This window comes from Halichoeres trimaculatus, unplaced genomic scaffold, assembly GCF_033239565.1.
Source record: "Halichoeres trimaculatus isolate MK-OKI-2021-1 unplaced genomic scaffold, fHalTri1.1 fHalTri1_scaffold_2, whole genome shotgun sequence".
NCBI lineage: Eukaryota > Metazoa > Chordata > Actinopteri > Labriformes > Labridae > Halichoeres > Halichoeres trimaculatus.
This window is the reverse complement of record NW_027437180.1, coordinates 35589135-35612103: the sequence shown is the minus strand read 5'-3', so window position 1 is coordinate 35612103 and position 22969 is coordinate 35589135. Positions and strand designations below refer to the sequence as shown.

The window sequence follows — 22969 nt, the reverse complement described above, 5'->3', positions numbered from 1 at the left end:
GATACAGTGCGCGCTTAATGTCCTTTTTACACATTTTTCAAGTTCTACGAACTTATCAGAAAGTCAAATCCAAAGATTAATGCCCCATTTACACAACATTTCATCCGAAAATGCCAACACAGTGAAAAAAAATTGCATGCAACACTGAGGGACTGCAAACGCTGTAGTAAACATGCCAGGCCTGTAGGTGGCGCTGTAACTGTCTTGTCCAGAAGTGGCTTTTGGTAGATCTCCACTGAAGTAGAGTTGAGCCGATCATCTGGTGTATTGGTGAATGCTAAGTGCACAAGTGGAGCAATAGATGCACATTTTGTTGAAACACAGTCAGATTCAGCAGATTGAGAAGCACAAACACAACACGGTAGACCACGACGATCATAACAATGGTACTGTTGTATCCGCGTTTGTACTGAAAACGGCAGCTTACTGTTTACACTGCAACAGTGTTGGCAGCGTTTCAGAAAAACCCACTCTGGAGGCCATTTTCAAAAGTTTGTGTTTCAGGTCGGCTTAAACGCCATTTGTGTGTAAACATGAGGCTGAAATGCAACAAAACTTTCGCTTATACTTTTGTTTTACCCTAAATCCATTGTCATGTAAACAGACCCTAAGTACAATACACAAGCAATTAAGCTAGACAGCCAATAGGAATGGGCGTTTTAATTTGATGGTCGTTGTGAAATATCAGAGGCCGTTTACGCCACAGTTTAGGGTGAAACGCAAAAGTATTGTTGTGTTTCAGCTTTGCGTTTGCACAGAAATCGAGATACCTAAAATGCAAACTTTTGAAAAACAGCGGCAGCAAGAGTGGCATTTTTCTGAAGTACAGCCACCACTATTGCTGTGTAAACAGTGAGCTGGCTTTTTCAGTGGGAGCGCTGACGTCACATTTTGCTCCGTGCATACAACACAACAGTAGCGTTGTTACAATCATCACGGACTACCGTGTTGTGCTTGTGCTGCTCAATCTGCTGAATCTGTGACTGTCTTTAACAAAATGTGCATCTGTTGCTCCACTTAAGCACTTAGCATCCTCCAATACACCAGATGATCGGCCCAACTCTACTTCAGTGGAGATCTACCAAAAGCCGCTTCTGGACAAGACAGTGATAGCGCCGACTACAGGCCTGGCATGCTTATTACAGCGTTTTCAGCCCCTCAGCGTTTCCATGTAAGTGCAGGTTTTTTTCCCCTGCGTTTTAGCGTTTTCGGATGAAACACTGTTGTGTAAACAGGGTCTTAGACGTCCTGTCATTTCCTATCCTACTGGGTGCTTCGCTTTCCAGTACCTGCTGTCACAACAAAATTAATCCAAGAAATTGTTTTCGTCAAGAAGGACAGATTGGCTCGACTTAGCTGGCCAGTGTAGTCCCAGCTGGGACCTCCAGTCTTAACAGATTCATGGTCTCCAGGGGAAATTTGTCCATTAAACTGATACTGAGAAATAGCATTTAGAAATGAACAATTTTGACTCTGAAGATTTCATTTTAAATCATTGACTATGAACAGGCTAAAGAAAGTACATTCAACATAATTTACAAAGTCCTCACAGGGCCTTTAAGTCATGTAATCCAAAAATGTTTCAGGTCAGGGACCTCCATTATGAGGTTAAAAGGTCTCAGAGGTTGGCAGAAAAAAAACATTACCTTATCAAACACAATGTAATTTGCAAAAAACCCTTTGATGCCATTCCAAGAATAACTTGTTAGGCCAGTTTCTGCTGATAACCATTGAACTTTCCTCCCTGTAGCTCCAAACAAACACCCACACCTCTACATACCCAGCCCCTGAAACCCTCTGATCTCTTTCACAGAATAACCGAGCCCTACCTCGAAAAGTTTCAATCTGCGCCCAGCAGTTGCATTCAAAGCTCTTTCACTCCTGCTGCCTTCTGTAGCCGTTCTGGTTCTTGTTTGGTCTCTTTGGTTACAAATCTCACACAGAAAGGAAGCTGAGTAGAGGAGAGTAACCTGCCAACAAACACACTGTTTGGATTGTTCCTGCTTTTAGAAAATATCACCCCTAAGTGAGGGTCAATTAGCTAATGTGCAGAGCCTTTGGGACGATGATGCGTGAATAAAATCCATTACCATCACTCCATTTATGTGAATGGGATGGGTTTGAAGCCATTAGGAAATTAGGAGACATACAAACACAAGCAAAATTTGACAAGTACAAATCTGTAGCATCAATCTCTCAAGTCAGCCACCAGCTTATCTGTTGTTTTCAGATTAACATCGGGTCAAACTGCTCTTGGAACAAAGGTGGTAGGCATACTGGGAGGAGCTGTGTGCCAGCACTGTGCATGGCACAGTTTTGCCAGTCCAGCTTTTAATGCCAGGGGCTTAGCCGACACCAGAGTCAAACACATTCCTCATGGTGATGACCCCCTTCTGGGCATGTGAAGGCATCATTTCCAGCTGACACGGGGTGTGACGCAGAGCGGACGGGAAGTGAATGGATCAGTAAAATCCCATCCATGGACACGCATCAGAGATGTTTTACTAAATCACAGCATGGCTGATGCTTGTTCTCATATCTATCAGGGAGCACGAAAACCAGAGTTCAGGGATTCTGCAAAGAAGGTGTTAAGCTAGAAATCAAGATGATGTTCATAAAATGACTGCAGAATAAAAAAAAATCTGCCAAGTCAAGATGAATATTTTCATGCAGTTTGATGAATAGGAAGAAAATCCTTTGTCTGTTCTCCTAAGCTGCATTTGCATAACAAATGCTGTTTTGCTGAAGATTTAAAAGCATATTCAGCATTTTTACACTCGCAATTATCTCAGTGCCAGTGTCGACAATTACAATGTGTTGCAAATATCGGGATTATGAAGACAATGGCCTAAAAGAACTTTGGTAATGTCCGTGTAGCTCCAACTAAAGATGAGTGTGTTTATAAAGACAGCAATCCCTCCGTTGACTGTTTGGGGGAGTCTGTCTAGACAGAGAAAGAACTCTGTGGCCTCTGCGGTGTTTACATTCCCCACTTCTCCTAATAAAGAAATACGGCCTCATGTGTCATTACATCTTATACGACCTGTCTTGAGGGAGTTTAATTAAGTCTGTCATACCCCATCTCTCATCCTCTCCCTCTATGCGCCCAGACACTCAAAGAGGTTCCCGACAAAATGGGTCACTTTTAATACTGTGTCTAATACAAGCAGAGGGGATTTAGTTGTGTTTATAGCATAGCAGGGGTTTGGTATGCATTGTGTGGACTGATGATGATGGTGGTGGGGAGGGAGGGAGGGGGGTGGCTGATTTGGATGTTGCTGGGGCTTAATAACATCTGTGGATTAATCCCAAAATGCTGTCTGCAGATCTGAAACAAGATGAATACAATATACTTAGGAGGGTATGGGGTGTGTGCCCAAACTGAGGCTCAAAACAAACTAATGAAGGAGTAATGAAAGCCTATTTCAGCCACTTTAAAACTTCTTGTTTATCTTTTTATTTTTGCTCTGACTGAGTGATGTTTTGACAGAAAGCTCCAAAGAATAAAACAATTCCTCTTGAAAGATTTATAACATGATGACATATTCATTCAGTTGTTTTGGACTGAGAAACTACCTACAATAATATAAACTTAGCACAAGAAATAAGACTTCTGTGTATGTGGATTGTGCCGACAAAACACATTGCCAAATCTTCTCTGTCAATGCCAAACAGCTTGTTCTGCTTTTCAACTATTGAGGCTCCTGTTTGTCCTATAAATAAATTGTTAAACTGCCAATATGCCTTGTTGCTTCAGACCTTAATCACTCACCAAACATCACAAAACAAAAGTCAGTGGCAGAATAAGCTGCTTGGCATTGGCAGAGGAGAATTATCACACTTTTCAAGATGGCTCAGCTCTGCTGCTCATCCTACAAATGCATGTCAAAAGGAAATAAACAGGGTATAAGATTTTTGGTGAAGAAGCATTGTTACAACTAAGGATGTGCCGTTACTGATCCTGGTATGTGTGTATCAGCAGTGTTTCCCCTACCATTATATAGGTGGGAGGCCTCCCTCCCCAACGGAGGCGCCCCCTGGAAGTCGCGATAATTTTATTTTCCATACAGCGCCAGATCACAGCAAAAGTAATTTAGAGTTACCTCGCTTGCAAATCAGGTCCATACCTTGTTTTTTTTATCTAACAGACTTAATTGCCTTGTGTCATTCATCTAATTTACAAGTAGGGATGCCATTTGTACATCATCACGTTCTTCTTGCGCTTTTTCTTGGCTGGGAAGTTCTGCCCCAATGCGTTCACAGACACACAAACACGTGCACACATTTTCACAAGCTCATTCCATATAGTGGACAGAGAGGTGGGAAAACCACCACAAGAAACATTTTCAAGCGCCTTTTCTGGGAAGATGCAACTCTCACCCTCTGGCACTCACACCACCCACCCCCACCCTGGCTGCCGACAATGTCATTCCCCTGCCAAGACTGTAAACCTGGAGAAAACACTGATCAGTGCCCTTAAAGCTAGATCGGTACCGGTGGGAAGGAGCTCTATGCCGTTTTTTTCTGGTGCTTTTGGGTACTTGATTTGAAATATTCCCACTTTCTTTGTTTTTAGCTGCATTACCAGTCTACAGGGTATTAAAATTTTACAACTGAATAGAGTTTCTGTACATTCTGAAGCATTTTTGCCAGTAAACATTTAAATATTTTATATTCTTAATAAATATTAACTTCAGTAATTCTATATACTCATTTTTGCCTTTTACCCAAAACATTACCAGTCTTATCCCACAGTAGGGCATGCAGGTTATTATTCAACACTGGCATAGGATCAGTATTGGTTGATACCCAAAGCCCAGGTATCAGTATCGGAACTACAAAAGTTGTGAAAGTGCATCCCTAGTTAAAAAAAAAATAAAAAAATCTACCAAACATAAATTTTCTTTCTGTATTAAGTAACATCCAAACCATTTACATTCCAGCACTACCTTCCTCAGCTAGGCAGTGACAGCTGTCTGTGAGAGTGTGCATGCATGTGTGTGTGTGACTAAGCAGGTCACGGGGAGTGAAAGGGTCAGGAAGATGGGATAATGTGTGTATGTTAGTGATCATGTGTAAGACGAAGCTGTGTGTGAGTGGAGAGTGGGTAAGGAGGGAATGTGTAGGATCAAAGCGTTCATGAGGTGAAAAGGCTGTTTGTGCTCATTCTCATACAGGCAGACAAAAAAAGAACTGGAATTTAGCGGCCCACCACTTTCAACATTCTTTCAATTCCACAGGCGCACTTCGTTATTAATCTAGGTCTTCTTACTGGAGTGTCACCTTTAGACTTTTAAAACAAGTTCAAGGCATGAGCTTGACCGTGGTTACAGGGCTGGCTGCGGTTAGCAGGCGTGTTAGCAGAGCGGGGTATGACTGTGTTTACCAATGAGATATGAGGAGCCTGGGCCTGTTTGTTTATTAACTTTCCCGTAGTGTGTGTTCAAGGTTTAGGCACGTACACAGGAAGAAACAGGGAGGATTCGATTCTGAGTATGGATTCAAACACTGAAAAGAAAACAGCAAAAGTTTCACTCAAAACAACAAACTTTTCAAACAGTCATCTTCAAAAACATACAGATCCAGTAAAATAAACCTCAATCGCATAATTATCTGAGCAAGGCTGTGTAAAGACCTGCTGCTTCTTCTGACCATACAAGGCTGCAGTGCTGTTTCTGCTGCATCACTCAGTGTTAAGTTCACACACTTACAGAGCGCCACGCAGAGACAGGGAGAAAGGAGAGAAATCCAATCTGCTGTAGAACACAAATACTTAATGCATGCTGACAGAGAAGGAAGAGTGCAAATGAGTATACAGCTCTATAAAGCTCTGAATGGTTTCCTCTGTGGCACAATAATAGAGGCAGCAGGCCTGGCACACCAACACAAACACACACAGCTCATTATGAGTCAGAGAAAGCAAGCGGCTGGTTAATTATTACCAGGGTTGATCACACTTTACTTCCTTGAAGAAATACTACATGTTTCACGACACATTAGTCTCATTAATGTAACAAATGTGCGATGAAGTACATTTTATTTTGGCAAGAATCAGTCGTGCTTTTCCAGGATTAAGGCTCAGTTTGCCACAAGCAGTATAATCAATTGTCGTAAAGACAGGACTCTTGCCACAGCTTGCATTTGTTTTGGAGAGCAGATATTCTTCATAACACAACTTTTCTTTTTGTCAGTCCAGTGTCCACCATTACTACAAAACATTTCCGAGATATTTCTTTCTTCAGGGAAAAGGACAGATCTTGCTAGGCCTGTCACGATAATCAATAAATCAATTAACAGAACGATAAATAAAAACGTCCTTGGTAAGTTTGCCAGCCTCAATAAACTGACACGTGCATGCATGTTTGTTTTCCTCCTCTCTTTCGATTGATAACCCTTTATGAGTGTAGTATAATTGCACTACCGCTAGGTCACAGCATTTCTATCTGTCTCTGTTATGAGCTGACAAGGATTACTGCTCCAGGTATCTTTGACCAATCAGAAGAGCCCCTGAGGCTCTATCCTGATGGTCGTCCTTCATAGCAATTGGTTGTAAAGCTCTTTGTTCTTGCGAACGCGCATGAGGAAGTCCTGGCTCACATATTTACCTGCCTTGTCGGACTTCCAACCCCAAAAACACCAAGGAGTTCAACGAGGACAGCACGAAGAAGAGTGTTTTGAAGAGCAGAGTGTTTTGATACCGGCAGGTATTGTGTGGCGTTCGTGCGCGCATTCTTGTGGGAGGTGCTAAACTTGCGTAAGGGCGTGATGTCAGAGAACACAGGACGGGAGGGGCTGTGCTGGTTTTCAAATCGCCATCTTACACGGGTCAAATCGCCATCTTACCTGGGTAATCCTGCCTACAGCACCTTTAACTTGCTGACGAACTTTCGCTCTATGTGCCGTAAATGGATTTGTGGTCTCCCAGAGGAGTCTGACCTAACCACAAATCTTGAGAAATAGCACTTAGAAACAACCAAATTTGATGCTGATAATCACATTTTGAACTATGTACTATAAGCCGGCAAATATATAAAAGTAAGACTAATGCATGGTCACTTAGAAAGCCTTCAAAGACCAAATATCATTTTCTGTACTGCACTTATGTGTTGCTCACTTCCTCAATTAAAAATATATTTTATGAGAGAATAACAGAAGACAAAACCAGTCTCTTGATACTCAATTTGTGAACTGTCTATCACCAGTATCTGTAGTCTACATGAGGGCAACAGACCAGGTTAGAAACACCCAATAAATGTCAAGCAAATGAAAGATGATGGGCTTGTCAGCAGCTATCAGTATCTGAGCAACACAGCTATCGGATTATAGATTTCTGGCACAACATCCCGCTGGCTGTGAGAGCATGGGCTTTCCTTCTATCAATGAAAATCCTCCACACAGAACAGATCTAAGGTTTATTTTAAAGTCATTCAAGACAATTCCTCACTTTCAGAGGATTTCCTTGGTGCTACCTGAGCTTTGATCAAGCTACATTTGTGACATCCTCAGCACTAGCCTTGAGGGATGTAAATCAGTTTCTCTTTTTCTTGGCAATGTCTTTTGAAAAATACACATTTCAGCTGATTAAAACCAAGCAGAAGCCTCCGGTCGAGACAACTGCTTACGTCACTACACCCATAATTCATCAGATGCTCGCCTCACTTCTCTGGCTGGGCAAAAAAGGCAAGAAAACATACAAAGCAGAACATTTGCTCATCTCTCATGAGATGCTCTTAGGGAGTGAGAGGACAAGTGTTCTTTCTTAGAGCCAAAAACAATGCCTCACTTAAACAGAAACCACCAGAACACACGACCCATCCAGTTCAGGAATAAGAACATTTTGATAACAAAACTATGACAGTGTGGAAAGGCTTCCAGGTAATTTCCACCAGAATCTTACTCTTAAAAATAGCTCCCTCATTTCCAACTCTTCTGACACCTGGTATGGTTGCCAACCCTTTCTACTCCAATCTGCCATTCTGTGGCCACCAGCTTTTGAAGTGATTGGCTGCCTGGAAGAGGTTCAGGCAGTATCAGCATGGATTGTTGGGCTGATCCTTCAAAGTATCAACCAGCCAGTATGTCCAAGTTTGAATTAGTATCCTCAAAAATGAGTGTCACATGCAAGTTAGAATGTGGTTGATTAGAAAGTACGCAAAATGAGGACAAGGTTGATTCTGTGCAATTCATTCAGGTTCATGGAAGCAGTTGTAACAGATGGGCTCAGTTTAATCTTTAAAAAATGCATTTATAGAATTAATTGCTTTGGGAAACTACATTTAACTTTGATACTAATTGGACAGCTGTTTATAATGAGGCAAAATTGCACTCTTAAACAGAAATTCATAATATTTATCCCTGTTTGTTTAGCGTTTCTCACTGGCTCTGTGATCCCAAACAGAGTAGACACATGTAAAATAGATTATAGCTTCACTTTGATGTAGGGATAGGTACCAAATTAGGTACTTTTACAGGCAACAACCAAACTCTGTCTGTAGCTTGGTGCCGCCCTGTTGGCTATGGCTGCCCTGTAGCAGCTCTCCCTTCTTTGTCCGTTTCTTGTAGAGAGATCCTACATGTAACCATGGCTGCATTGTTAACATGTGAACTCAGCTGTTAGCGGCTTGTAGCATGTCAATGCTATCTGGTGCAAGGCCTGATGTTTCCCACTAGGTGAGGAGGAGGAGGTTTGGACGACATGCCATGGTAACCCAGCAATAGAGGGAATATCAGAGGGCAGAGTAGCATCATGCTATTCACAGACATGGCTAACAGAGCTAACACCAGACATCAACGCTACATTGGAAGAGTTTCACCTGCTGTGAGCAGACAGGATCCAGGAGACAGAGACTGAACAGACTGCTGAAGAAGCTCAGTCCTGGACTCTGTGGAGGTGGAGGCTGGCTGACTGGACAATGATGGACAAGCTGTCAGCATCTATTTTCTTATGGAGCTTTTTGCACTTTCTTTATACTTTCTTACTTTTGTTTTCTTGATTGCTGCTGTGACTTCAATTTTGTTGTACTTGTTACAATGACAATAAAGTTCTATTCTATTCTATTCTATTCTATTCTATTCTAGCACCAAGTATCAATTCAGGTAAAGTCAAAAGGTACTATGTTTAGGTACCTTTTGCCTTTGAAGGAGTGGAAATGTAGGCAATTTTCCACGCTGGACATGAACACAGCATTTCAAGGTTACATATCAAAAAACAAATATATTAAATTGAAAAACTTTTAGCTTTTATCAATAAACAAATTAATATCTATTACCACATAAATATGCACAAAAGTACAAAAAATTGGAAACGTTGAGTTCCACTAGCCATTGCCAGGTACCATGCATTGGTATCACATCATTTCAAATGTTAAATGTGGAGTTTTTAATGTCTCTATCTTTATAGCTCACTTTTTTAACCTTTAAATTACACTAGTTCATCTTTACTGATTATTTTGGGGAGTTTTATTATCTTACTTCAATTTTGTCATACTTAGCATCATAGCTTTAATTTTTTTCCTCATCAAGATAGCATTTCCTTGGCTCAGCTCTTATCTTTTATTTAAAAAAAGTTTTGTTCAGCCCATTTACATCGAGGCATTGGAGGGGGTAGGGTTCTGTGAATTGATTATTGGCCTTCTTCTTATTATTATCTTTTATTGACATTAATTGTTGTTTATGTTCTGCACTTCAAATAAAGTTTGATTGACTGATTGAAATTTGGTACACTCATAAAACCATGCTTAGTACCTTGTGACAAAAATCATCACTGTTGCCAAAGGGGGGGTAGAAACCATCATGGAGTGCAGGAGTCTGGTGTTAAGCGAGCATCTTACTCTAATCAATTCCATACGGGACACTAACAACGTGCTAAGTGACTGTAGCTACTCAATAAGGCCATTAGGAGCAGGTGGTTAAGTGTGGCTACAAGTTAAGTGGACTAAGCCAGTTAGCCTTTTAGGGAGGGGCGATCACAAAGGGATGGACTGGTGGCCACCAGCAGCGGACTGCGTTCTGCTCTAAAAGGCTGGGAGGAAATGGGTTACAATCTGTTCCAGAGCTGGCAGTGTTTTCAAAAAAGTGCCGGCCTGGCTTTGCTGCCAACCAGGACAGGCTGAGGGTGGGCTGGGTGAAGTCAGAGGATGGTGTCGTCAAACGGGGAGGAAGAGAGGGACTGCATGAGCTTCCTCACATATAATCCACTCAGAGAATAACAACGAAGACAACCGTCTTAAGTGTTTGTTTGAATAATTGAGCAGAACGCTAGGGTACTGGGAGGGGGAGGGTGGAAGACAAACCTTATTGTCTGCGCACCATCTAACCCCCTCAGAAGGGGTGCTGTCTGAGGGGGGTGTGGGTGGGTTTGGAGTGGATTAACTTGTGTAACCGGACAGATGAGCAGCTGGTGTGGAGAACCTGGGGTACAGTGAGAATGAAGGCATGAAAAACACATTCGATGCTCTTTCTGCTTGATTCCACTAAAACTTTTAAATGTTTGATCTTTCTCTTTCACAATCTGAGATCATGACAGAGTTATCAGTTCAATTTGGCTTAAACACTATTAAAAAATGATTTAATGTTTGAAAATGGGTAGAAATGCTGCGGTTTGATTACAAGCCTTCAGGGACGGGATGAAAAATACAAAACTGGCAGGGAGTGAAGGCAATGGGCGTAAAGTAGATTTAGAGAGGCGGCAGCATAAAACACACTGAAGTTTCTTAGCAAAGCTCTTTTTTTCCAGTGTTATCTCCTCTATTTTTGTAACTTCCTGTTTCCTCCCACTGTAGGCTAATTAAAAGAAGTAGAAGGAAGGGGCTGTATAATAGTAGAGTGAAGCCATGCAGAAACAGAAACACTACCTCATGTTGACATTTTTCCATGAATTACTCCTTCATAAAAGAATAAGCAAATGGAGAAAGTCTATCCATGTTTGTGGGGAAGCCAGAGCTGACATCAGTTTTACGCTGATAAAACCAGCCTGACCAAGCCAACTGGCTTTGAATGTGCAGGCAGAGAGTCAATAACCATGATGGAGAGCCTCAGGGCCAGATCAGTTACCGGGCCTGTGACTTTCCAGGGTGAGCTGAGGCCAGATGGACAATGATCCTGCACCTCGCATGCCTGACTTTCTGACAGCCAGCCAAGCCCACTGCCACACCCCTGGATGTTGTAAAATAGACCTCAGGGGAGTCAATTATTATTTGAAGAAGTGTACAAGGTTAATACTGAAATCAGGTTATAAATTTTGATTGATTTCTAGAAGATCTATCACAGGGGGGTCCAAACATTTGATTTTAAAAGGGCCAATGGCTCTGACATATTGAGTTTATATCTGTTTTATTTGTTAACTACTTTAGTTCAATCACCTCTTGACAGCAGGTGATAAGTGGTCAGTTTTCCGCAGTGTTATGTGCTTGGTAAACATCAGCAAATTCTGCTTCCGACCAAGGAAAATGTTCTCCATTAGGGGGCGATATGGGGGAAATAAGTCAGGATGTTTTTATGGCAGGATCAGGATCTGGATTTTATCAGGGTTGTTAGTCATATTCAGACTATTTTGACCTGCAAACAAAATTTTAACTCCAAAAATTTCTTCTCCATCCTGTATTGTAAACTATATGATAATGTGGCTTTTCATGCTTTTTGTTTTTGTGAAAAGTCAAATCATTGAAGCTGAGTGCTGGGGGTGAGCCACATCGCATCCCTACTTTCTCTGCTGAGGGTAGCATAGCAACCTAGGGAGGGACGAGTCAACAAAGCATAGAAATTGCTGTAAAAAAGTGCAACACAATCATATCAGAAACTTATGAAGTATTAGAAAATTCACCCTCCAAAATGTTGAAGCAGAGCCCATCAGTCCACATTTACAGCCAGTACATTATCCCTAAAGCAATCATGCTACATATTAAAACAAAATTATCCATCTTAAAACTTGTTCTACTTAAAGCCAACAGTGAAATCGCCACCAACAGCAACATAGAAGCCATTAGGCAATTGCCAATTCATCATTTTTATTGACTTGTTAAGTCTTAAAATAGTCATAAGTTCAAGCCCTGTTTTAAGAGAAACTCTTAGAACTTAGAACTCACTGGGATGAAAGCTAGCACCAACACAACCAAAACATCCTCAGAGCTCTCTCTTAAAGTGATACTCCGGGATGGAACAAGTTGGGTCCTATCACAAGGTTTAGGGCAGAAATTACCCCTACAGCAGTGTTTTTGTGCAGCAGAAGCCCAGGGCGCTCACACCAAACACCCCCCCCCCTGCTCTTCTGCCGGTTTCCTCTGCACTCAGACGGGGCATATTTTACTTGACCAAAACCACAAATAAACGGACTCCCACCGAAAAAATCTGATATCGCTCTGCATTCACGCTTTATTTAGAGAATTTTCAGCGCGTTACTTTCACACAGAAACACCGCTAAATAAGGCTCTAGTTCTCATCGTGTCTCTTCGTCCTGGCAGACTACCTGCGTTTGTTTATATCTGACACGCCGCGGGCCCGGACTGAGACACTAAGTGGCGAGCGCCTCGTAGCCAGCTGTGGCTCTGCAGCAGAGGTAGCGCCGTTTTACGACATGATGAGAACTAGAGCCTTATGTAGCGGTGTTTTTGTGTGAAAGTAATGCGCTGAAAATTCTCTAAAAAAAGCGTGAATGCAGACCGATATCAGATTTTTTCGGTGGGAGCCCGTTTATTTGTGTTTTTGGTCCCGTCTGAGTGCAGAGGAAACCGGCAGATGAGCAGGGAGGGGGTCTTTGGTGTGAGCGCTCTGGGCTTCTGCTTCACAAAAACACTTCCGTAGGGGTCATTTCTGCCCTAAACCTTGTGATAGGACCCAACTTGTTCCATCCCGGAGTATCACTTTATAGTTGTAAAACAGCAAAAATGTACAAAGAGGAAGTAAAGGGTGTTGTAAATAAATACAGACACTAAAGTTAGCTTTAGGACTTTAACTACAGTGCCTTCTGTCACCACCAACAGATTCAGCACCACTTTAGGATGGCGACTGGAAAGATGGACAGCATACCCAAAAATGTTTCTCTGGGATATCATTCAAGGCTACCCAAGTGAACTAACAAACAGACTTTGAAAGTGCTGAATTCCTCTTTCAATAATTACAGTGCACCAAGCCTAGCTTCACAGTCCCAGACAGACAGAGTGCCTGAAAGTGCAGCGCCAGCATCCACCACTTTATCCTAATGGGCAGGAGAGTGCCAGCCTCCAAACCACAGTGACGAAGAGTACAGCACCACGCCGTCTCCTCATCCCACAGCTGAGCGACTGGGAGCCGCTCAGGAGACACACAACAAACATGAAGGGTGGACGATGAAATATGGTTTAACCCTGAGTGTCAGCTTCAAACAGATGCTGCCAAGCAGCCAGGATTTGGGATTAAATTTCCATGGGTGTGGGTTGACTGACACTGGTTGCGGGCTGTAAAAAGCAGCTGACTCTCAAGCAGATGCAAATGCTCTGCACTGGACAGGGGTTGTGCGTTCCTCTTGGCTGCCCTGAATCTGAGACGCTGAATAGGAAAAGGAGGAAACGTTCCTGCAGTAAAAATGGTTGCATTCATGGATTCAATCCCTTCTACTGCACAGCTGAATTTATAAAACCACCATCAGGTGATAAGAAATCGATCTGCACATATTTTTTTAACAGTCCAGATAAAAATGCCTAAAAGATACCAAGCTTTTCCTTTTCCCATTCAGCCACAAACCTGTCAATAACATTTCAGAGTTAGATCTTAAGAAGAGATCTCTCCTCCCTCTTCTATTGTTTTTCTAAAGCCTGAGACTATGGATTACTTTGTCACTTTTTTGTCCAGTTAAGAAACGAACCAAGATTACAGATCAGCTTCTTTATGAATTTAAAAACACGTCGAATCCAATGCTTACGGGTACCGCAGTGATTGGGAAGTACATCCTGTTCCCACACTGAGGGTTAGCAGAGGGGGATTTAAAACTGACCCCAACACATAAACATGCTAACCTCTCACAGCTGTTCCCTGATACACCGACACTGAACCACACAAAGCTCGATAAACAGCACGAACCATCAGCTTTCAGGAATCCAGCAGTGTTCGACACGATTTAACAGAGGAAGTTCGCTCTAGAGACAAGTTTTTGTTCACACGCCTGTCATCTCAGATAACAGCTCCTGTTTGGCGGGCCTGACAAAGTCCTCGAGAGATAGAGCAGAAACTATTCATGTTATTAAAAGTATTTCAGCAAAGAATCCAACAGGTTTTTCACCAAGTAGCAAAGCAAATTTGTTTCCCACTCACTTCAAATGATGCTTCCCTTCTCCCATGCCTGACATCAATAACTGGAGCCCACATCGGCTTTAGAAAGGTATAAGACTTTTGGAAATAAGCACAAACTTTCCTCTGAATAAAACTGAACAAGGTGTTGGTGATAGCTTATACAGCACTGCGTCACACACCCTCTCCAGAGAGTTTTAAGAGTGGAAACTTTTCTCTGCATAACGCTTGCAGTTTCCGTTGTGTTTTTTTTTTTTCATCCACCTGTCCTATCCCTCGGGCCTTCTCTGGGTTTAAGGATGCACTCGATGAACTCAGATTGCTATTCTAAGCTCCTTTTGTGCTTTGGTTTGGCTTTTGGGAAGAGGAAAGGGAAACAGAGGTGTGGAGAGTGGAAGTGGCTGAGCTGTCTGTGCACATACGGTCCCTGTTGAGAGCCTGAAGAGTGGCTCTTCAGGACAGAAATGTGGCTTGACTGTACAAGCTGCAGACCGACTGACAGTTTTCCCTTCTTGGGGAAAGTCCTGTGAACTAAACTTTGACCTGACATGACTTATTTGTGTGCTACTGAATGGATCAACTGCAAAAACAACCGCTCTTCATGTGCTCTGCAAAGGTTAGTCATGTTTACAGTTCTTCTTACCTGGCACTTCCTTCCCTTTATCTCAAAGGTGTGCAAACACTGGTAAGCCCTCTGAGACTACATCCAAACAGACAGGTTGTTTAGCTGGTTGAGAACAATGGTTTAGTGTTATGATATCTTCATCAAAGGCACAATTTGTGCAAAGGTTTGATATTTCAATGCTATCTAAAATTTAGAATTAAAATACTTGAATGAAAGAAAAACACTGGATATTTACGTTTTTATACCAATTAGCCCCAAAGTGCAAAAAATTTGATTAACAGACCACTGCAACAGGATTTTTTGCAATTTATTACCTACAACTACTAGTAGAGCTGGGGGGATACGCGATTCTCTCGGTTTGACTCTATTACGATTTTTGGGGGTGCCAATTTGATTTTAATTGCGATTCTGTGATATTTAAGATTTTTGTTTGCTCTTTTAACACCACACCTTGTGAAAAAATGTTAAATGATGATGATGATGTAGGGATGGGTAACGAATCAGGTACTTTTATAGGTACCAACCGAATTCTGTCAAAAGTACCGGGTACCGGTTCATGTAAAATCAAAAGGTACCATGTTTAGGTACCTAAATGCAGACTTGTGACTGTGAGGGAGTGGAAGAGTATCCAATTCTCCATGCTGGACATGAACACAGCATTGCAAGGTTATTTAATTAAGGATAAATATGTGTAGTCAAAAAAAAAAAGTGTATTTTATTATCAAACAAATTGGTATTTTTTACCATAGAAACACAAAAAAAGTACCAAGAATTGGTACCGCTGAGTACAGTAACCGATTGCCAGGTACCGGGCATTAGTACCGTATCGTTTCAAATGTGAAAGGTACCCATTCCTATGATGATGTCTACAGAAGATATCAGAAGCTATATTTTTCCATAAATGCACATCATACGAGTCAGAGAGAAACAATTAACCCCCTGCTGGAGAAAAGTGGTAACATTTTTCCAGTCAATCAGTCTTTATTTGTATAACACCAAATTATAACAAACGTTATCTCAAGACACTTTCCAAAAACATTAACAGGTCTAAAGCTGTTAATGCTTACAAACAAACAAAGACTGAAATAAAGAATTTGAATTTGGAGAAATTATTGATATTTTGACAAAGAATCTCAATTTTGATATCGCCGTAAAAAGAATCCAGATATATTGGTTTTCGATTTTTTCTCCCACCTCTAACTACTAGCGTAAACATGACATCTACTAATAGCAAAATTCACTCTATTGTGAGACACTGAGGGTAAAAATTAACCTGACACGCCAGACGAACAGTTTCATGTATCCGCCACGGAAATATTTCTCTAGTCCATCTGGGTAGCAGCTCTTCCGAATTGTTTTCAGAGGCGGGACTTTAAAAAAAATCCACAGCTGGTGATTGGATGACCGTTCTGATTGACACACTCACCACGGACCGATCTACATCAAGCCACGGTATGAAGTAGCTTATGTGAGCCGATGCTTCTAAGAAACAATAGATGAACAACTACTGAATCACGAGAAACAGCTGTGGAAAAGGGGTTAGACGACAGCTTCCATTTTTGTAAAATTAACTTAAGAATCAAAGGAACGCTGACAAGTACGAAAGTCTGCTGACGTCACGTCTGCTCCCACCGCTCTCGCCTTTGTTCCCTGATTGAGCTGGTTAGAATTTAGCAGAGTGAAATCGTTGGTCATTGGAGCCTTTCAAGATGGATCTGCGGGAGTTCAGAACTGAATCAGGCAGGTCCATCTGCTCTGCAAGGTTAAGTAAAAATGCTCCTGAGTCAAACCCTAAAATACAAGCGGAAGGCGAGTGTATCTCTGTGCGTACAGAGTAAGAAACAGTATCAGCCATCCAGCAACAAGCTCTTGGAGCTTAGCCAGGAAGACAGAAGTGGAAGAGGAAGACCATGTGTGTGTGTCATTCACACTTGCTTTCACATCCTTGTGATGATTGACTCCTCAGTTACAACTCAAACACCCTGACAGCAGTAGCAGCAGGGTCTTCAGGAGGCAACACACACTCCTCAGTGGGCGTCCGCATGTCAAATACATCTTTTTAAGGGCAGTGTCACTGCTGCCGCGCCCAAGCCCTGCCCTCCATACCCACACAGGGCAAACTTACTGATTACGTAACCTGGACTCGGAGCCAAAACAGCATCCCTCTATCACAGAGATCTGGAAACAATGCTGTGTTATTCTCTGCCACTGAGCTCTCCTTACTCCTCCTTTCTCAGTGTCAATCTGCTGAGTCAACAGTGAGAGCTCTTCATTTGCAGGGATGGAAATATGAAAACAGAGATGATTGCTATTTCTGCAAGAAACAACAGACTGCACGAAGAGAGAAGGTATAAAACGTAGATGCAATTAAAGTTATTATCAAATACATATAATTTCATGTTTTTACTGAGCACACCATTTCAATATTTGCAGTGCTGAGTAGACCAAGTATGTGTACTTCTCCTAGAGCTGGAGTCAAGAGTCAACCTGGAGTCCTATCAATGAGACAAGTTGGAAAGTGTTGGTTAAAGCCGCCCTACCCTTTAAAAAAACACACCAGTTTTAAAGTTTGCTATGCTCAAGAAGTATTGATGGATGTAAGCCATGTTTGGAGTTCATGGGAGGACACAATGTGGGAAGCTACTGCTGTAAAAACACAAAAAAAATTAAGTTTGTAAAAGAGCACCTGGATGTTCCACAGCACTACTGGCAAAATATCCTGTGGAGAGATGAAACCACAGCCCACCGACATCAAAACCTCATCCCATAAGTGAAGTATGGTAAAGGAGGGGGGCTTGTGGTTTGGGGTTGCTTTGCTTCTTCAGAGCTTGGACAGATTGCTATCATCGACTGAAAAATGAAAGTTTATCGAGACATTTTGCTGGAGAAATTAAAGCCATCTGTCCACCAGTTGAAGCTCAGCAGAAGATGGGTGATGCAACAGGACAAAGACCCAAAGCACAGAAGTAAATCGACAACAGAATGGCCTCAATATGCCTGAAGTAAACTCTGCATTTTACACCAGACATCCCAAGAATATTGCTGAACTGAAACAGTTTGGTGGAGAGGAATGGTCCAAAATTGCTGCCAATGGAGGGTCAACATGTTATTGAATCCAGGGTAAAGCTGAAACGATTGCTCGTATGATTCGAGGTACTCGATTACAAAAATTACTCGAGTAATTTTCTTCTCCTCGAGGAATTGTTCAATTATAAAACAGATCAAAGAGTGGTATTTCAAATAGAGCTGAGGCCATATTAAGAGAGTTTTCAGACCCCTCAAGCTACCTCTTATACGAAACAGCAACTAGCAACAAATCTAGCTTCTTTTCTGGAGTTTGGAGACTAATGTGTCATTCTACAAAACGGGTGCCATTTGGGTCCGCAGCATCTGATGAGATGTTCAAGGCACAAAAAATGTGTCAAAGTGTGTTTTTTGGAGCTACCAAAGCAAGTGCTCTTATTGACATGCTGTATCAGAAAATTATATTTCGTAAAGAGAAAAATTTTCTTTTGAAAAATAACTGCTCTCTAACTAAACAAAAATGTATTTTATCAGATTACTCGATTAATAGATGGGGTTTTCAGTAGAATACTCAAATACTAAAATATTCGATAGCTGCAGCCCTAATCCAGGGGCTCACAAACATTTCCACCCTGCATTGTAAATGTTTACATGGTGTGTCCAATAAAACCATTTAATTGATCCTGTGGTGTTAGTTCAAGCAGAAATCCATGTAACTCCTAAGGGTTAAAATAGCTCTTTTACCACTAAACATGATAGGAAATAAAACACAGTTAGAATATATCCTCAAAAGTTTTTCCACTTTGCCCTTTTAGGCACCTGTCAAAGGCTAGTTGGTGGTCCCAGGAGCCCTCTTTTTAACTGCAAAACCTTAAAAGTGTTGAGCTCTAATAACACCATTTGTCTCTAGAACAAACAAACGGAGTTCTTGCAGGTTCAGCAAAAGGCCCCGTTTAGCCTCACACAACAATAGCAGTGTAACACTGAGTGAGACACATGAGGCCAGTCAATAAACTGAACCTGATACTACTTGAAGCATGCCAGCCGAGGCTTGAACAGTCCAAACAAATGGTTTCTTGAGGATGAAACACACGTTGAAACCACCGCCCAACCGCTACCGTGCCATGCTAGCCTTTACGTCTCACATCCATCATCACAGCCAGCCACACACACTGGCTGCCTCATACTACAAAGAGGGCGTCTGGCTTCAAAACAAGTACGTTCATCTAGCAAGGAAAGACTTTTTCAGTGATGAACACATTTTTTGGCACCGTAAAGATGAAATTGTTCAATGAAATGCGAATGTGAATTTAAATAATGTCGCTCGCGCCACAGCCGTTGCAATGTGGTAAATTAAACGTACCTTCTGACCGCCGCTTGTTCCTGAGGACGCCTGGAGAAACAAACAGTCCCTCCCTCTTTGTGAGCTGAAATGCACTAAATATGTCGACTGAGCCGTAAATTTCTCCACACTCACTAACAATGAAGCTGCTAGCGTCCCTCTCTGTGTCCTTTCCTCCACGTTTGAGCAGCGGCAGGCGGCGGCAGCAGGCTGCTTCCCTTCATGAAGGATGGACCCGGGCGGGGAGGTGGAGGAGGGGGGAGGGACGGAGTCGTCCAGCAGAAGATTGAAAGGAGGCGAAACGTGGAGCTCATAAAAGAAGAAAAAACATGCAGATTATAATCCCGAGAGCGGTCCAATCACGAGCGCGAGGCTGGTGGTTATGCAAAGTAGGAGTGACGTCAAATTCAAACCAAGCGCGAGCTCTGCCTTGGGGCACGAGGGGGTTCCCAAACTGTGGTGCGGAGAAACTAAAGGGCGCAAGACAAAAGTGTCCTGCGGAGGGAGGGGGCATTTACGGTAATCATCTCAAAACAAACTGCATTGTTACAGCTTTTATTTATTTACTTATAAATATATTTATTTATATTTTAATTAATTATTTGTTTGTTTGTTTATATTTTTTGATTATTTATTTGTTAGGTTAATTAAGTTGATACCATCCATTTAAAATATAGATTTGTGGTATATTAAAGGCAAATTCAGGTTAACCTCCTGACTACCAGGAAAAAAAAATATTGTCCAATCACAAAGATTTTAAGATTCCCCTATCTTTGTGAGGTTATTAGAATACTGAACACATTTTTTTGGAAAAAAAAAATAAAATTATATTTCAGATATTATGTGTATTACAATGCATATTACAATGCTAAAATACAGTAAAAATTATTCAGACAATGTTCAAATGAGTTGTTAAGAGTCACATATAAAATATGCCACCAAAATTTCAAGCGAAAATTTGCTTATTAAAAAGTTCTATACACTTACTTTTCCTCTTCCCATAAATTGCACTTCCACTGATGGATGCCATTTTCCTTAATGAAAAAGAGAAAGGTACCAAAGCCCCACCCCTTCACATTTGGTATCACTGAAAAGCCTTAAATGTCCTCTGTAAATAGCATGAGGAGTTTATTCAGCAGTGTGAAGTAGATGAAAGATATTTAGGTTTACAAATGTCCTCCACAGAGGACAAATTTGAACTACTGGTAGTCAGGAGGTTACTTGAGATAGCTTAAAGAAACTGCCCAGTGTTTCTGTTTTAAAGGCAATATCAAAGGTAGCAAGTGAAGAGACCTTGCTTTGGAGGAAGGTGACCAAAATCATGTGAAAATTGGTGTGACACCCTATGGAAGGGTTTGACCAGCATTAAACTGGAAGTTGCCCAAAAAAATTTGACGTAAAAGAAAGAACATGCGTTTTGTCTTGATTTTAAGACAAGGGCATATATTGTAGGGGCATATTGTAGAAAAAAACTTGAGGAAGAAGTCTTGATGTCTTTTTACATTGCACAATAAAACTTTGTTTTTATATATGTTTTCAATATTTATTTTGATATTCAGAGTTTGTTTATGTTGCACAGAGAGTACAGCTAAAGAAACAGTCAAGGTAAACCAAACTCCTTCTACTACTTTTGGAATAAATGCGATTTCATCTGTTTTCCACATATTTTTAAACAAACACTGAACTGCAGCTATATAAAAAAAATATTCACAAGCCTAAATTCACAGCAGCTTTTCATTTAATGGTGCATAAAAAGTTATACAAGAGAAATCAAAACAAACCCATACAACACAAATAAAGTAAAAGTGGAAAACTGTGCAAATATTCTTGTTAACAATATGGGTTAATGTTAAGAAATACTCAGACTGATCCTTTTATCAGGTTGCTTGTTAATGAATCAATGTTTTTCATTTTCAAGCATTGATTTTCACTGTTAAAATCTTTTCTAAACCACTTTGAAGTGAGTTTAATATGCAATTTTTGTTTTGCTTAGGTGGTTTAATAAATGAGATAAAAAGAAAAACAAGAATCCTTTCTAGAGGGAAAAATAAATCACCAAGCCTCCAATTACACGCCTCACTCTTTCCTTCCAGCCACATGTTTATTCTGCATGCTCAAAATGAAATCCAAGACACCAAGCTGCATGAGTTATAGTCCCCCCTCTTCACACACACACATCTTTTCTGCTGTTTTCTGCCATGCCTTTGTAAAACAAGAGTTAGGAAAATAATTCTTTATGAGTTGCATTGGTCATTTCTTTAGTTATAGTAAAGCTCTGTGTCTACTTCCCAATGGTACAAGGCCACAATAGGAAAGAGCTGAAAGCTGCAGCTGCACGCTCCACAATAGGAATCAATGAAAAGAGAGAAAACATACAAAGACTATTGCAGCTCACAGAAAGGGAGAAGTAGTGAATGGGTCAAGGCATGTGACATTTTCTGTTGTTTTCTCTTATGAAGCACGAAACAGAAACTTTAAGAAGAGAGAAGAGAAATCTGAGACTCTGTGAGTGAAGGAAGGAATGAAGGCTGACTAGAAATCCTTAACCACGACCTTGCCAGCGCACCCAATCTCACAGTTCCTCAGTGTACAGAGAGTGTGAGTCATCACGTCTCAGCTCTGCCTCTCCATCTCTCTGCAGGACTCTGGCAGCTGTGTCATCAGCAGCCTGTCAGCCTTTCCTATAGGCAAGGGAGGGGGAAAGACCCAACAGTTTTCAACAAGTTTCAGGATTTCTCAACTTTCACTCCTGCTTTGTAAGCTCTTAGAAAGCCTGCTTTTGCAAAATAATGATGCAAATCTGAACCAGGAGAGACCAGGAAACAACTCCTCCTTTTCCCCTAAACAATAGGCTCTAGTGGCATCCATCATGAGATAACAGAGATGAAAAAGCAGCTAAATCTCCTGACTTCCTGCTCATCTCATTCAGATTGCTGCATAATGTTGTTACACAAAGGCGTGGCCGGGCACAAGCTCCCGGTGAAAATCCATAACATAATTAGGATGGACTGAGAATCTACAAGGCTTTCACACAAAGACTTTGCTTCTTTTGAATCCATTTCTTTGTTGTGGTCTGCAGGTCAGCTACCGGCACCTGGTCGTAAAGACAGCTGCATACACTGTCCGTGGCACAAAGCACACACACACACAACGAGCACACACACCTCATTATTGAAGATACAAGACGGGAAAAGGAAACTGCTGCAGCTGCTGCTTATTTTTCTTTCTGAGCTGCTTTGTTAATATAAAAGGCTCCAAACTTCAAACAACAAAGAACAAATGAGCAAGTGGAGCATGCTTCAGTTCAAGCTGAGATCAAACCAGCATCCACAAAAGGCCACACCCAGCATCAGCACCCTGACATTACAAACCCTGGAGCAAGACTTCTTGATTTCTTGGTGTATCAACAGCACTTGATGAATAATTTGTACACAGTTATTCCTGCATGATTTCTGATATAGGAGGATGAATGCAACATTTATACAAGGTGCATTAAAAAGACTTCTCTCTCTTTCTCACAGTTTGACACAAACCATCAAGGCACCGGCAGAGCAGTACATAATGTATGATGATATTAGGCTAAGTGGGTGGAGGGCAGGGGATGTGCTACATCAGCTGCCAAGCCTCGCAGTGGAAGCTCAATAACCAGGAAATGAGCTCATCATATTGGACTGTTCTGAAAAAAATAAAAGATCCAGGACTGTTATTTCCTCTCAGTG

General features: G+C 41.4%; 1 protein-coding gene across 1 annotated transcript in view; it reads right to left on the bottom strand.

Moving 5' to 3' along the window:
- Positions 1-19537, bottom strand: part of prr36a (proline rich 36a) — a 46174-nt gene extending 26637 nt beyond the window's left edge. The window contains exon 1 of the mRNA XM_074686891.1: positions 19272-19537. The gene's annotated coding sequence lies outside the window, so the exon portion shown is untranslated. The remainder of the gene's footprint in view (positions 1-19271) is intronic.
- Between the last annotated feature and the right edge of the window lie 3432 nt (positions 19538-22969).